General features: G+C 42.4%; 1 protein-coding gene across 7 annotated transcripts in view; it reads left to right on the top strand.

Annotated features, from left to right (window-relative positions):
* PCBP3 (poly(rC) binding protein 3) overlaps positions 1 to 15,038 on the top strand; it is a 259,617-nt gene that overhangs the window by 186,668 nt on the left and 57,911 nt on the right. The gene's annotated exons all lie outside the window — the stretch shown is intronic.

Genomic DNA, 15,038 nt, shown 5'->3' with positions numbered 1-15,038 from the left:
AGTGGTCCAAGGTGACTGGCCAGCTGTGGGGAGGGGAAGGAATCAAGGTTTGGAACAAGACCTCCCCCTCGCTATCTGAGCACCCCCAAGCTCGCCATCCCACTCCCAATGCCATCTGGCTCGGCTATCTGTTCCTCTTAGAGCTTTCCCCAGTTTGGGTTCCATAACATCCCAGTAAGCCTCATGGGTGCCTGGAAGGCTCAGTCCTGGATGGAAAAGGGCTGCTCTTTCATTTTGTCCTGCCTGCCCCCCAGGAGCCCTGCTCCACCCTCACCCCCTCTCATCTCTGCCACAGAGCCCCTCCCTCCAGAATCTGAGAGATGCTAGGGGCCTGGAGGAATGGGCGGGAGCCAAGTGTGCATCCCAGCTCCATCACCTTCTTCCTGGGCAAGCGAGGACTCATCACCCAGTGTTCCTGGGCCTTTGACAAAGGTTGGGCTGGCCAGCTCTGACTGAGGAGCCGCTAATCTAAAGTAGGATCTTCTCTCTCTAATCTCAGGAGGATCAACATTATGGGGAATGCACTAAACAGCTCTGCTCCATCTCCCTTCATTTTCTGACCATCCATCCCCTCACAGGGAGGGAGCAGCAGATGGCTTGTTGTGGTGCTAGCAGCAATATTGTTGCTGCAATTCAATTAGAGAGTCCCTGCTAGGTAGAGAGGGAGGGCGATGGGAGTTCAATTGGAAACAGAAGAGTACGTTTGCTTTTTAATCCATTTGAAATATTTTCTGGATCCACAAAGAAAGAGAGAATTATCTCTGGTGACATTATTTTTGGAAGGAAAATGGCTTGCAGCAGCAGTAGTCAGATTCCCAGCCTTTCTTTCTTCAACCTCCTATATCCTCCTGGCCATTTTCATTTTTCCTGGTCCCTTTTATTTCTCCTTTTCTGTCACTTCCTATATATAAAGATTTAGACTGAGGATGGAGAAGAAAAAAAGAATTAATCATGGAAAGGTTCAAGACAGAAATATGCTCAGTTGAATTTTTCAGAGAGCAGACTGCCCAGCCTGAGTTCCTACTGCCCTCCAAGCTCACAGTTGAGCAGAAGATTGGATCCTTAAATTCTTCTAAAAATCCTTCTTCTGCATGTCCAGGGCCTTTGTTTCAATGCCGTGATGACCCTTTCCACCTGCGTAAAGAACAGGTCTCCAAATGTAAAGAATTCCCATTCTAATTGGATGTCAGTAGTCTCTGGATGGCCTTTGAGAGTTTGGGATAATTCCCTCCCCCAATCTCTGTCATGCTGATAGATCCTAGCTCAGGTATTTACTAACTATGTGACCCTGGGCAAGTCACTTTAAAAACTGTAATTTTTCTTTTCTATGGCATCTTTGACAATCTAATGCATATGAAATACAACTTCAGAGTTCTCTTGATTTGCACTCTTCTAATTATAATTTATTTGGGTACATTTTTATATATTGTTGTTTGTAATCAAATTCCAGACATATCTTGGAAATAAAGTCTTAGGGGCAAAGAGAAGATGGTAAAGTTCAAGCAGCAACCCAGCTTTAAACAACTTTAAAATAATGTCTCAAAGAAAATCTTGGAGCAGCAGAGTCAAGGAAAGTTTGGGATGAGATGTTTTTCTAGCCTAGGAGTTCAGTAAGAGAAGTTTGTGAGAACTCCAGAAGCTGGAGTTGGGGCTGGCCTAGAGTACTGCAGCAGCACCAGCAGTGGGTCTTAGAAGTGGACATGGAGCCAAAGCAGCAACTTTAGGAGCTCTCCACCCAAAGATTGTAAAGGGGCCAGCCAGCTGGTCAGAAAAAGATTATAAGAGATTCTTGGCTGGCACTGGGTGCAGCTGGCACTGATTGACAACTCCATTACCCTTAACAGTCACAGAGAGAGGAGTGCTTTGGTTGGTCACAAGGTAGCAGGGCCCTTGGAGCCAATTCCAAGGCCAAGAGGAGCACTAGTGCTTGTAGCTGCAGGGGATCAGGGGCCCTTTCTGGGTAAAAATCAGAACACAAAACAAGAGAGTAGTGACCGCATCTCTCCCTGCATCATACCACCGCAGAAGCACCAAAAAATTGTAGCTCTAAAACAGCAGCAGAAATAGTCTGAATCTGGGGACCTTCCTATATCCAGGTGAGCAAAACTCAACTAATTTAACATAAAATTTTAAAGTCAACATGTAGACTGGAAGAAAATGTGCAAACAACAGCAAAAAAGAATTTGAGTATAAAAAGCTATAATGATGGCAGAGAAGATCAAGACACACACACAAAAAAAGACAACAATGTGGAAACAGCTTACAACTGACATCTCAAAAAAAGCTAATTGGACACAAGCACAAGAAGAATTTTTGTAAGAGTTTTCCCAGCTAATAATTCCCCAGAGATAAGAGTGATCAAGGAAAATTTGGGGAAAGAAATGAAAGTGATGCAAGGAAATTCTGAAAAGAACATTTACAACTTGGTTAAAAGAAGCACCAAAAAAAACAAAACAAAAAAAAAAAAAAACACTGAAGAAAATAATGTCTTAAAAGAAGAAAATAGAATTACCCTAGTGGTAAAAGGCACAAAAATTCACTGAAGAAAACAATTCCTTAAAAATCAAAATAGACCAAAAGGAAAAGGTATACAAAAACTCACTGAAGAATATAATTCCTTCAAAATTAGAGTTGGGCAACTGGAAGCTAATGACTCCATGAGACATCAAGAAACAATAGAACAAATCAAAATAACGAAAAAGATAGAAGAAAATGTGAAATACCTCATTTGAAACAACTGCTATGGAAAATATCAAAGATCAAAGATCAAAGAGAGATAATTTAATAATTTTTGGACACTTGAAAGCCTTGATCAAAAAAAGAGGCTAAATATTATCTTTCAAGAAATTATCAAAGAAAATTTCCCTGTTATGTTAAATGCAGACAGAAAATAGACATTGAAAGAATCCAGTGATCACTTTCTATAAGAGATTACAAAATGATTATAGCCAAATTCCAGAGCTTCCAATCCAAGGAGAAAATATTTCAAGCAGCCAGAAAGAAGCAGTTCAAATATGGAAACATTGTCAGGATCACAAAATATTTAGTCACTTCCACAATAAAGGATCAGAGGGTTTGTAATATGATATTCTGGAGGGCAAAGGAACTAGATTTACACCAAGAGTCACCTACATAACAAAACTGAGGATAATTTTCTGAGGGGAGGAATGGATATTTAATGAAATAAGGACTTTCAAATCTTCCTGATGAAAATACAAGAGCTGAATAGAAAACTTGACATTGAGCACAAGACTTAAAAGAATTATAAAAAGGTAAACATGAAAGAGAAATCTTAAGGGAGAGAAATCTTTGCAATAAGGTTAAACTATTTAGATTCTTATGTGGGAAGATGATTCATATAATTTCTATATTAAGTTCCTAGGAACTTTATCATTATTAGGGAAGTTAAAAGGAGTTTATATAGACTAAGGCCTTGAGTCTGGGTCGATTATGCTGGAATGAACTCTTTAAAAAAATGAAGGGTGAGAAAAAGGGATGCATTGGAAGGAGGGGAAAGGGAGAGGTAGAATGGAGGAAATGTTTCATATAAAAGAAGTGTACAAGGAAAAGCTTTTACAATGGGGGAGAAATGGGGGGTGGCAATGCTTGAACTTTATTCTCATCAGAATTGGTTCCAAGAGAAAAGACTTTATATATATACACACACATACACACTCATTTGTATATAGAAATCTCTGTTACCCAATAGGAAAATAGAAGAAGAGGAGATGATAAAAAGGAGGGAAGCATTAGTTAGAAGGAAAATAGACTTTTGAGGAGGGACAGAATAAAAAGAGAAAGAAGAATAAATAGAAGAAAACAGGTTGAAGGGAAATACACAGTTATTCATCATAACTGTGAATGGGAATGTGATGAGCTCACCCATAAAACAGAACTGGATAGCATAATGTATTGAAGACCAGAATTCAACAATCTGTTGTTTATGAGATACAGTTGAAACAGACACACACAGAGTTAAAATAAGAATCCACAGCTAGGTGGCATTGTAGTGCCCACAGTGCCAAATCTGGTCTCAGATACTTTATATGCTGTGTGACTAATGGATGAGTAGCAAAGTCACCTAACCCTGTTTGTCCCAGTTTGTAAAATGAGTTGGAGAAGGAAATGACAGACACTCCAGCATTTATGCCAAGAAAATCCCAAATGGGTTTACAAAGAGTCAGACAAATGATAGAATAACAAATGCATAGAGTAGAGCCTATTATGTTTTAGCTGGGAAAAAAAGTCAGGCATGGCAATCTTGATCTCAGATAAAACAAAAGCAAAAATAGACTTAAATAAAAGAGATAATCAAGGCAATTATGTTTTGCTTAAAAGGTAGCATAAACAATGAAACGACATTAAAATGATAGGAAATTTATCTGATAAAATCCTCATTTTTCAAATTTATAGAGAGTTAAGTCGTTTATAAATGTAAGCTATTCTTCAATTGATAAATGGTCAAAGGATATAAACAGGCAATTTTCAAAAGAAGAAATCAAAGCTATTTATACTCATGTGAGAAAATGCTCTAAATCACTTCCGATTATAGAAATGCTAATTAAACCACTCTGAGACATCACCTTACACCTATCAAAAATGGCAGATGTTGCAGGAAATGGGGGAAAAATTGGGACATTCGTGTGCTGCCGGTAAAATAGTGACCTGGCCCAGTCCTTCTGAAGAACAACCTGGAATTATGCCCAAAGGGCACACAGTCTGACACAGCAACATCGATATTGTATTGTACTGTATCCCAAAGAGATCAAAAGAAAAGGAAAAAGACCCTTTTTTTATGGCAACGCCCATCAGTTGGGGAATGACTGAACAAGTTGTGGTGTTTGAATGTAAGGGATACTATTGTGCTATAAGAAATGACCATGGAGATGGAAAAACTAAAAAAGAAAAAAAAAATGAACTGCTGCAAAGAGAAATGACAAGAACTGGAAGATCCTTGTACACATAACAGCAAAGTTGTACTGATGATTAGCTGTAAAGGACAAGACAATTCCAAAGGGCTCGTGATGAAACATTCTGCTCCCTCCCTGCTTCCAGAGAGAAAACTGATGAAATCTGAACGTAAATTGAAGTATAATTTTCTCACTTTTTGTTTATATGTCTAATATGGAAATATGTTTTGTATGACTTTGTATGTATAATGGAGACCTCATTGCTTATTTTCTTAGTGGGTAGAGGGGAGAGGAGGAGAAAGAAAGAGAATAATTTTTAAAAATGAGAAAAAATATTGCCTTTATCAGAGAAACACTGCGAAGATTTTTTTTCCTTTCAGGATTTTACTTCTGATTCTGATTTGATTCACATAAAAAACGATTTAAAATATTACATAATCAAAGTTGAACTTTTCCTCTTTGACTCTCTCTCTCCCTTGTTTGGTGATGTGCTCTTCCTTATCAATAGATCTGAAAGATCATTTCTTTCTTGCATCTACAGTGTGCTTATGATAGGCCTTTTTACCTCCATGTCATGGTCTCTGTGGAGCTTTTCTTTGTATGTAGGAGAAAATACTGGTCTAGAGCGCCTTTCCATCTGAGTGCTTTGCAGTTTTACAAGCACTTTCATCCGGAAGTCCTTGAGCACTTACTCAGGAGCTGTCGTCTTTATGTTCATTTTGCTACTTTGTCCCTCTGCTTCTGTACACTGTGTACCTAATCTCGTCCCTGGATCAGCTGCGCTCTAATTCTACCATTAGCAAATTGCTTTGATGATTCCTGCTTTGTCGTGCACTTCAGGGTCTGGCACTGCCAGACCCACTGCTTTTTCATTTTTTTCATCATCTCCCTTGAGATTACTGACTTTTTGTTACTTCAGATGAATTTCATTATAACTATATTTTCATCATCTGATTGATTTGGCACTAAATAAGCAAATTGAATCAGCAAAAACATTTATACAATATTCTCATTTTTATTATGTGGGCATTATTTACCCATGATCATTTACTGGTTCATCATTCATTAAGGCCTGTCTTTATCTGTGGAACCAAATGTTTTCATCTCTCCTCAAATGGTCTGTGGCTCTCCCCTCCAAGCAGAGAAAACTGTTTCATATTTTATAAGAAAAAAATGAATCCATTCACTGTGAGCTCCTCTCTGCCTCCTTGTGTCTTTAATTGCTAAATCCAATGGCCCTTCCTCCATCTTCCTCCTCCCTGACCTCTCTTTGACACTATGGATCACCATCTCCCCCTGAGGATTGTCTCTCTGGGTCCTGGGGATGCCCCTCTCTCCTGGTTCTCCTCCTGTCTATCTGACCACTCTTCCTCTATCTTCCTGCTGCATTCTCCTCCGGGCCACGCCCTCAGAGTTCTGCCCTGACCCCCTTCTTTTTCCCTCCATATTACTTTCCTGAGTTCCAGGAGATTTTATCACCATCTCTACACTGATCAACTTGAATCCATCCCTCCTGGCCCGATTTCTCTGCTGATCTCAAACCTTGCATCTCCAACTGCCCTTCAGACACCTCAAACTGCAAATTAAATTCGGCAATCCAAAATGGAGTTCATTATCTTTTCTCTCCTCACCCTACCTTCCCTGTTGCTCTAGAGGGAAACACCCTTCTCCTACCCTTCAGGTACCCAACCCGAGTCATCACTTTTCCCTTTGTGCACAGGCTCTTTCCAAGGCAGATTGATTTCAGCTTTGCAGCATCTCCTGAATCCACCCCCTTCTCTCCTGTCACATGTCCCCTGCCTGGTGCAGAACCTCATCACTTCACACCTGGACTAGGGCAGCAGCCACTGCAGGATAGAGGGATCTGCCCAATCTCTCCCTGCTCCAGTCTATCCTCCAATCAGTCACCAAAGAGATTTTCCTTAAGCCCAGCCCTGACCTTGCCATCCCCTCAACTCAATAAACTGCAATGGCTGCCTTTGATGTGGGATCAAATATAACCTTCTTACAGTACTCTCCTCTTTAGTGACTCTTGGATGATCCATGAACAGGACCCTCCATGTCTTTCCTGTGGATCTTTTCTCTGACTATTACCCATACCTGGAAGGCTCTCCCTATTCTGCTCTTGAGTTCCTGAGGTCTCAGGCCACCTTCAAGTCCCACCTAAAATCTCATTTTCTACAGGAAGTTTCCTTAACCCCCTGAATGCTAGTGCCTTCCCTCTTTGATGATCTCCCATTTGTAGTTTGTTTGTACATCTCTATTGGATGGTGGTCTTCCCATTAGACTGTGAGGGCAGGACCTGGCTTCTGTCTCTTGTTGTATCCACAGTGTTTAGCACATGACTTGGCACAGAGAAGGTGCCCAATCAGTGTTTATTGACTGTAGTTGGGTTTATATAGTTCCTTTGTGTCTTGATGGATCATCTCTAGAGTATTTAGACATTTTGAAGTTATTTTTACATGTAAATATAAATTTACATGTAATTTTATTACATGATTTTACATGTAAAAATAACATGGAATTTCTCTTTCTATCTCATTCTTTAGGGGTTTGTTGGTAATATGAAGACATGCTAGTGATTTATGTAAGCTTATTTTATATCTTGAAACTTTGTAAAAGGTATTGTTTTATTAATTTTTAATTGATTTTTGTGTGTTTCCTAGAAAGACCATCCTATGATCTGAGAAAAAAGGAATTAAAAGTTTAATTAAAGTTCAAAACATTTTTTAGTTTGGAAATCTTTCATTTAGTTACTGGTATTTTTTCCCACGTAGGATAATATTAAATCCTGCCAAATAGATTATTCTTGGTTATAGTTTTTCTCTTTTTGATATATGAAATTCCAGATTCTTCTCTTCTTTATAAGCATCAGCTGCCACTACTTATGGAATTCTGATTATAATATATATATATATATATATATATATATATATATATATATATATATATATATATATATATATATATATACTTGAATTCATTTTTGGCTACTTACAGTAGTTTCTCTTTGACCCTAAAGCTCTATATTTTGAGTTTTCATTTTGATAGGGTTTTTTGTTTTTTTTAGGATGTGATCAATCCAATCTTTCTTCTTTTCCTGTTTGGTTATTTCACTTTGCATCAGTTCATATAAATCTTCCTATGCTTCTTTGTACTTCTCGTATTTATCATTTCTTACAGCACAGTCATATTCCATTGCATTCATGTGCCACAATTTATTTAACCATGTTCCAGTCAATGGGAATCTACTTGATTTCCAGTTCTGTCCTAATACAAAAGCAGCTAGGTTGCACAGTAGCTAGAGCACTGTGTCAGGACTCAGGCAAACTTCTCTTCCTGAGTTCAACCTTGATCTCAGACACTTGCTAGCTGTGTGTCCTTGGACAAGTCACTTACTCTGATTCAGTTTGCCCATCTGTAAAATGAGTTGAAGGAAGTTGCAAACCAGCCCAGCATCTCTGCTAAGAAAACCCAGATGGGCTCACAAAGAGTTATACATCACTAAAATGCCTCAAGAATAAGCCAAGCCTTACATTTCCATCTGGTTTTGTCCCCGGTATTTGGGATTCATCTTTCTATTTCACGGTGTCTCGTGGAGACACTGCTTTGTTCTGGGGCCATACAAATTCTTACATCACTCCGTTCTTGGGTCAAGTTTTCCACCATCTTTTCTAGGTATCAAGTCTCTTAGTCATTTTTCTCTCTCGATTATCACTGTTTTTAACATCATGGCTTCTCTCTCGAGTCTCGCTTCTGCCAGTTACTCTGGAGCCCCAGTGGTTAGGACAGTCTTTGTCTGGGACACCACTGGGAGAGACATCACTTATGCTCTTCTTCTGGCAGCTCTTGGGCTTCTCTCTGTGTATAGCATTTCTTCAATGTATTCTCCATTTTCTTCTGTTTTCTCCTCTCCCTCCCTCCCTCCCTCCCTCCCTCCCTCCCTCCCTCCCTCCCTCTCCCTCTCCCTCTCCCTCTCCCTCTCCCTCTCCCTCTCCCTCTCCCTCTCCCTCTCCCTCTCCCTCTCCCTCTCCCTCTCCCTCTCCCTCTCCCTCTCCCTCTCCCTCTCCCTCTCCCTCTCCCTCTCCCTCTCCCTCTCCCTCTCTCTCTCTCTCTCTCTCTCTCTCTCTCTCTCTCTCTCTCTCTCTCTCCCCTGCTTCTTTGGGACATCATGATGAGGTTGGGCTCTGCTCCTTCTCACTTTGTTGGGTGCTATGGGCAGGCACTTCTCGTACATAGTTCTTAACACAGAATTGTCTCCAACTTTCTCTGGCCCTCCAGGACTATGGATGGTACTCCTCCCAGACTGCAGAAACTCTGCTCTTCAGCCACTTCCCTAACTCCTTCTCCAGCCATGGCTTAGTGTGATCCACGCTGGTCCTTGTCTGCCGGGATCTGGGGACCCCTTATCTATCCCTGAGTCCTACTCTGGCTTCAAGTTGGTTTTTCTCAGAGGGCTTTCAGGATCAGGGAATGAAGTCTTGTGACACCTTGGACTAGATGGAAGAGTTTATGGGGGTTTTCTTTGTGTTTATTTATCACCGAGTCTTTTGGTGTTTTTGTAGAACTTTCTATCTCTAATTTCATTTCTCCCAGGGATTTTTGTCGTCCTTTGCTTAGGATGTTGGTGCAAGAATCTCAGGATGCTCACAGGAGAATCAGGACTTCTCTAGCTCTCAATAGCTCATTTTACCTTTTTTTTTAATTAAGAGGCTACTCTGAGTTCTTAGGCTGTTTTGTTTCCTTCATTGGGGGTAAAACAAATCCTGTTCTGAACTTGGAATACATTATGAGGTGGGTATTTGGATGGAAATAAAGAGCCTGATTTGCCAACATCTTTGGAGACCACAGCATATTCTATTCTGAGATTCCCAGGGGGGAATCTGAGTTGGAGCAAACAAGCTAAAGATAGATGACTTTTGAGAGACCCCTCAAAATCAGCCCAGTCATGCAAATCAGAGCCTGTACCTGTGATCCTTCTCCCTGCTACCCACAGAGAGCTCACGTGTGTGTACAATGCAACACATAAGCACACATGTGCACACACATTCTTTTTTGGTCTTTCCCTCTCCTCCCCAGCTCCAGCAATTCTGCAGCGTTCTCGCCTCCCCCTTTTCTTAGATGATCATGTCACATGTCGGCTTTTTCTCTCCCGGTGATTTGTCCTTGCTCCCGGCTTCCGTACGTTTTTAAAAGGTTGCTTTATTGATGCCATTTGTCTTTATACACAGTCATTTCTGGAGAAAACAACAGTCACATTGCCAACATCCACGTCCTCTGATTCCTCCATCCCTTGTAACTAGAAACCATTAAGCAAACCCAGCGGCTCTAGTCGTGCTCCCTGACAGGTAATGGCAGCCCCCGCTCCGGGCCGTGAAGATGGAGAGAGCGTTTGTGTCTTGGACCCTCCGTGGCCATCGCTGGCTCTTCCGGCCCCTGGCTTGACTTCCTTTTAAAGGCTTTTTGTTGTTTGATTCCCAGTGTTTTAACACTGAGCCCATTTTGCTTCTTTCCCTGCTTGTTGGTTCCTCAGCGCTTTCCTGCATTTCTCTCAATTGCTCAGTTGTCATTTCTCATGATGGTCAGGATAGTCTGTCTCTTTCACTTAAAACTTTGAGTGGGCTGATGAGGTCTCTGTTCATCCCCATGAATCCATCTAGACAGCCGGCCCTTCCCTCATTAAAACGGTTTCTCTTTCTGTCTCCAGAATTTCATTCTTGACAGCCTTCATTCCCTCCTGAGGCTCCTTTCCCTCTGTCAGATTTTTAGTCCATAAGATCCTAGTTAGCGTTTCTCAGAACCTCTGATCTCCGTTCTTGGCAAGTATAACGCACAAGTCAATGCTCAGTCCTCTCTGTCCTCATTCACAGACCCTCGAACGGAGTGATCACCGCCCCCCAAGATTCTCATCATTCACATCCCAGAAATCAGGTCCTCATCACCGGGGGGAGCCACGTAGAGGAGGAACCATTCCCCCTCTCGGGTCCATCCATCCTTTAAATAAGGATATTACTATGAAGGCAAATGAAAAAAAAGTGCTCTGTGAAAGATGGGGGGACAGAAGTGAAGAAAGGGAAAGAAGCAAGAGAGGAGGAGGGAGGAGGGGGAGAGAGAGAGACCAAAACAGAGACAGAGAGATGCAAACACAGAAAGACAGACAGAGATAGAGAAATAGAGTGTGTGTTCAGCAGATGTTCAGCTAATTGAAGTTCTTTCATTTCCTATTATGCTTCTGGGTCTCACGTATAATCTCCTGTATAATCCTTGATCAGAGCACTCCAGAATCTGCCTCTCTTGATCTGCATGGCCGTGCTTTGCCCCTGCCTCCTTTCAGTTTCTAGATTTCCTCTCATGACTTGCTATTCCCTCTATACAGTGCTACTCTCCTGAGCCTTCCAAACCTTTATGAAAGTTGTGTTAAAAGATGAGATGGGAAATTGGCAATTTCTCTAAGAGGTTCTAGGCAGTCACGACAGGTTTTGGAGAGGAGGAATACTGTGCCGAGGAGGGGGCTCTGGGGAGATGGTTTCAGCAGCGATGAGGCTTGGAGCAGAGTATTGACAGGAGGAATCCAGATGTGAGAGGATGGGACCCTCCCCTAGGGGAGTAGCAGAGATTGATGCCATCTTTGTTGGCTACAAGTGGAAAAGCTCAACACAAGGCAGCGTTCATCACAAAGTTCATTTGCTATGTTACAGACACACGGAGATCTGCATCCCTGGATGGAGTCCTCCTACCCCAAGGTAGTCATTTGGTCTTCCCCTTTCCCCAGTTGCCCCCATTTCCTGCAAACCAAATCTCTAGTCTCAATTCATGTCTCTATCCCAGGCCGTCATGGTGGGCTTTCCTTGTATTATTTGCATTATAGTTTTCATATTATATTGTATATCCTATTATAGTTCTGATATCAGCACTTCCCCAGCTTCCCATCATTCACCTTTCCTTCTAACCAAGAAAAAAAAATATTGAGCCAACTCAGTTGAAAAATCGGTGATGTTCCAGTGTATGTATTCACAGCCTCTCACCTCTCCTATGGGAAACGAAAAGATCAGTGCGCTTCATCCATCCCCTTCCTGAGGATAAGAGTGGCCGTTATTATTAGCATTTTTCAATGATCTTTTCCTTCTCCTTGTTGGAGTCATTGTTCATATTGTTTGCTTGGTTCTTCCTATTTCCCTCTGCATCAGATAATACAAGTTCTCCCATGATTATCTGAAGTCCTCAGGTGCATCACCATTTGTGCGCAATAATATTCCATTACATTCACGTAATTTGTCCAGCCATTCCCCGATTAACGGATGTCTGCTTTGTTACCAATTCTTTGCGATTAGAAAAGATGTTGCTTTAAGTATTTATGAGAGTTTTCTTACTATTTTTGACCTCTTTGTAATAAGTGTCCAGTAATGAAACCCCCGAGTCAATGGATCTATTTTATAACATAAATCCAAATTGTTTCCCAGAAGGTTTGAAAGCTCCCTCCTTGTCAAGACATGAAAATGAGGCTGGAGATGGAGGGAAGAGAAGCATAACCAAGGAAGGGCAGAGGTCAGATGCCAGTCAGGGTGAAGTCCTCCATCAGGCGCTCTACCTTGGAAATACACAGTAGTTGCATGTTTTTTTAATTCTTCTTATAGGGAATGAATTGAACAAGAGGTCGTGGAGCAGCAAGTCCCAAATCTGTAGTTAACATAAGGGAAAGACCCCTAGATTTTGAGACTGAGGACTTGGACCCAAATCTCTATAACTATAACTGTATAGTTATATAACTATAACTCTCTCTATATATCTCTATAACGAATTGCCTGGATCATTTTGACCCTGTCTCTCCATCCTGGGGACATCTTTTTCCTCTTCTGTAAAAAGAGAGGTTTAGACTGTAGGATTTCTGCAACTCCCTCTCTTCACAAAGGAAATGATCCCACAGGGTATTGTGAAGTTCTCAAAAAAGTCTAATGGCCCTTCAGCCCTTTAGGGAGCTCGCTGGGGGGAAGCTTGGCTGCCCACACTTCCACAATTTCCAACCAGCATGTAGTAAGCACCTACTGTGTGCCAGACGTGACACTAGGTTTGAGAGACACAAAGACGGTGAGATGATTATTTTAATTGTTATCTTATAACCTCTTAAACCTTTTTTTAACCTTCCTTAAGGACGGCTAGGTGTTAGGATTACTAAGTGAGAACTCAGGTTATCTGGATAGTGACAAGGTGAGAACTTCCCTTCCTGCAGAGAGCCCCGTCAAGCTTGATGCAATGCAGAGTCTTCTTCTTTCTCTGGGTGTCCTCTCTTTTATTCTCCCAGAGAATGGGCGTGGGATAATGTAAGGGCTTCTGGGAAGAACCACTTCAGCCAATGAGCCTGCTCCTTCCATCAAGTCAACCTGAGTTCTCACCTTGTAATTGTCCAACCTGAATTCTCACCTTGTCACTGTCCTGAGTTCTCACTTAGTAATCCTAACAGCTAGGTGGCAGAGTAGTTGAGTTCAAATATGCTCTCAGATACTTACCATGTCTGTGTGACTCTGGGCAAGTCACTTAACCATGCTTGCCTCAGTTCTCTTATGTGTAAAATGAGCTGGAGAAGGAATTGATAAATCACTGCAGAATCAAGAAGACTCCAAAGAGGCTCACGGGAAAGTCAGAAGTGACAAAAATATAACCTGCTTTTACAGATTCAGCAACTGAAGCCCATAGCTGACAGGAAGGAACTTCTCCAGGAGTAAATGGCTGTTTACTAATATCACGGCAAGGGCACAGATCACGGTCCCTAACTTAGGATTTGAAGGGTTCCTGGAAATGTTCTCGTCCAGTTCACGCCTGATGTGGGAACACTTTAGAAGTTCTAAGGAAGCTAAGGGGGATTCACACCCCCAGATGGTCTTCTTGCTGCATTGTTCCAGAACTCCGGTTTTCCCCTATTTGGCCAGAGCAAACACACAGCTTACCTCCAGGGATCAAGGTTGGATGTCAGTCAAGTCGATGTCCTCCATCCTCCTCAAACGCTCCTACAGCTTCCATCTCCCCTCCTGGAGGCAGCATTTAGTCATTTTTCTTCCCCTTGAAAGGAATCGGTTTGGACAAGATTCCAGAGCTGTGAGTCCCAAACCCACTTAGACACCTGAAATTCAGCTGACGTGGGGGGACAGTGAGCCTGCAGTCATACTCACAGGTGCCGTAGCCAAGGTCTTCACTGAGTTGGGAAACCGTGAACATTCTGAAGGCTTTTGAAGTAGGTTGAGAAGAAAAAAAAGAGACTGACATGGCATAGAGTTGGAAGCAAAAAGGAGGCTGGGTTGAGGGAGGTATTGTGGGAACATTCCAGGAACCAATTATTTAGGAGAGGAATGCAATTGTGGTACAAGGCGGGAGCAGCATTGCCTGTGGAAAGCTGATTCCTCGGTATCTTTCAGAGGAATAGCCCGTCGCCTCCCCTTGGGCCTCTGCAGTCCCAAACTCCTACCCCTTTTTCATGTTGTGACCCCTCTGGGCAGAGGGATGAAGCTTGTGAATCCTTTCCCATAATCGGGTTTTTAGATCATTGAGGCAATTGCTAAAATGAAGGGAGAGCACAAACGCCCTGTAAACACGTGGTCAGTGCTTGCTGACTAACTCAAATAAGCGGTCCCCAGAAATCTGGTGACAAACTGCGCATCCTCGCCGCCTCCGTCACCTCTTGGTCTCCTTCGGGGCCTTAAGACCAGTGAAGACCTGAAGGCCGAGGCTAATTGTGCACGAGGATGGGCACTTCCTCCCAAGATGGCTCTGGCTGAGTGAAAGCCCAGCAGAGGACAGTGGCTGCTGGCTCAGAGTCGCCCTAGCAAGGTTGGGAGATACTGGCCTCCAAGACCAAGGCCAGAGAGACTCCCAGAGACCCTCTGCAAGTTGGAGCTGGGTTGAGATCATGGGCAGGAGATGGATAACTGCCCCCAAGTGGTCGTAGAACCTTGATGATGGGCCGGTGGAGCAGGTGACAATATTAGGGACCTCATGAGCTACCCAGGGAGAACAAGGGGGAACCGATGAATATAGTCAGCTGGCAAAGGATTAGGATTAAGGCAGTGTCAGTCCCTAGGACATCCCAAAGGCAAGCTGGAGATGCTAAACTGGGAAGGCCAGCCTGGCACTGTGGGC

Source organism: Sminthopsis crassicaudata, chromosome 4 (genome assembly GCF_048593235.1).
Source record: "Sminthopsis crassicaudata isolate SCR6 chromosome 4, ASM4859323v1, whole genome shotgun sequence".
Lineage (NCBI taxonomy): Eukaryota > Metazoa > Chordata > Mammalia > Dasyuromorphia > Dasyuridae > Sminthopsis > Sminthopsis crassicaudata.
This window is presented reverse-complemented; position numbering and strand designations above follow the sequence as displayed.